The 2039-nt window shown below is 43.6% G+C and overlaps 1 protein-coding gene across 1 annotated transcript in view; it reads right to left on the bottom strand.

Moving 5' to 3' along the window:
* The window catches only part of LOC125288199 (ly6/PLAUR domain-containing protein 6-like), a 17356-nt gene extending 15664 nt beyond the window's left edge, over nucleotides 1–1692 (bottom strand). Inside the window, exon 1 of the mRNA XM_048234356.1 lies at nucleotides 1567–1692. The gene's annotated coding sequence lies outside the window, so the exon portion shown is untranslated. The remainder of the gene's footprint in view (nucleotides 1–1566) is intronic.
* Nucleotides 1693–2039: the final 347 nt, after the last annotated feature.

Genomic DNA, 2039 nt, shown 5'->3' with positions numbered 1-2039 from the left:
TTGTCCTGCCCTTGAGCAAGGCACTTATCCCCGAGTTGCTCTGGGGAAAATTACCCTTGTAAGAATTAATGTTTGTATATTGCTTTGGATAAAACCGTCAGCCAAAATGAATAAGTAGTAATAGACTGTGTTGCGACTGTAGGCGTCTGTAGGGCATCTGTGACTCAGATGTGATGTCCTGCTTCTGGTCAAACTGCTGTTTGTGACACCATAATAAAGTAGAGACCAAACTGCAGCATCCAAGACAAAAAGAAAAGACTTTTCTCAACTCACTTACTTTGAATCTCAACTCACTCACTTTGAATCTCAACTCACTCAAGTGGCCAGCTTTACTATACTCCATGAAGCTCAGAGTGGCTGTACTCAAACTAACAACAATTCACAAAGATCATGGTGTGGTGTGTTATATGGGGCATATAAACACTGCTCTGAGGAAGGCTAGAGTTGAAACATTGCACGTCTGGCCATATGCAACCAATAGTCTATTAAAACCTATACATCCAAAGATGTTATCTGTAGACAAATTTAGCAGCTGATAAAAATCCACTAATATGTCTAATGGACACACTCCATCACTAGACAGATAAGGATAACCAAACCTCTCAGAGGTTTACTGAAGAACTCCAAAGGGTGCTCCAAAGATTTATGGAGCACCCACAAACGCGACCAATCTCCAAACGATGTTGTTTTCTGTCTGTTGTTTTCCAAAGGTCTTTAGTGAAGTCGACTCGAAGTTACACTACACTTAGCCTACAGTCTGCCAGAAGCAGCACAAGTATCTGACTTGATTTAACATGATACATTAAAAGTAAATCACCTACATGGTGGTTCCCCAACAACGAGCCAGTGTGAGCCACACAGACCGTGACAGCAGTAACTCAGGCGCATCGGACGGAATCCGGAGGGCTATGCGCGGCCTCTTGCCACCCCTCCCTCTCCACCGACGTACGGACAGCCCGGACGGCTCTGATAAATTTATGCGGCTATTGCATTTCGAGCGCTTGCTGACCCGGGGGCAATCACTCGTCCCGTCCCACGGATGCACCTGCCCCTCTATATATTCACATTGTCGTAATGTCATGTCACTGCACCAGAAGCGCAGCTCATGTAAAGTTAATGCTGACAACAAAATACTTAAGTCTTTGGGAAAAACAGAACTGATTATTTAAAAAAAATGTGTATCCCGCTGCAAAAACTAGTGGCATGATGCTGTTGTAACAACTGCCAATAACATTGACGTTTTTTATGTAGACTGTAGACTAGAGTCAGACTGTCACCGAGGAAATATTATTTTAATAGGGTCACTAAAACAATCGGCAAAGATCAAGTCAAACGAAGAAACATCACATCTGAACCACTATCTTAAATGTGAAGCGTATGTTGCATATGAATCAAGTGTAAGGCGTATCAAGTTCATTAGAGCGATAGCCTACCCCTATTCGGATATAGGGTGTTCGAACACTGGGTGATCACTTATCCACGAGCCCTGCGACATTAGGACCTTGATTATTATATTCTCTCTCTCCAAAAGCCTTTCCAAATGCTAAAAGCAGTCGTAAAACTCACCATTAAATCGGCAACTTCGGAGACAAACTTCAGGCGAAAGATGACGTAAAACGTCTTCCCCGGAGAGACAAGTTGCCACTGCGGGTACCCGAGCACTGAGGTTTCTTGACAGAGCCAAGCCTCAGTATCAACACTAAGGTAGGTGCCTCAGCACAGATTTTTTGCCAGAGCCCTATCCCTGCCTTCGGTGGGCGTGTTCCTGGGTGATCATGGAGTCTAGAGGGGTTTTCTGCTTTCCAACGTAAAAATCCGAGCGTAAAATGAATTGCGTAGATTCCTATTGTTAGGGAGAAATGATAAATTAGGCTTTTATGCGTGGTAGCGGTGAAGGGATTTCCTTGAGGGAAGACAACACTGTCGCACTCTGTTGTAGGATATAACTTTAATGATATATCAAGTATGTATGTTCCACAAAAACAGAGATACATCTGACTGATGCCTGTGTACCCCTCATAGCGAATGTACCATTATCA

The sequence above is a fragment of the Alosa alosa genome, chromosome 23 (assembly GCF_017589495.1).
Source record: "Alosa alosa isolate M-15738 ecotype Scorff River chromosome 23, AALO_Geno_1.1, whole genome shotgun sequence".
Classification (NCBI taxonomy): domain Eukaryota; kingdom Metazoa; phylum Chordata; class Actinopteri; order Clupeiformes; family Clupeidae; genus Alosa; species Alosa alosa.
This window is presented reverse-complemented; position numbering and strand designations above follow the sequence as displayed.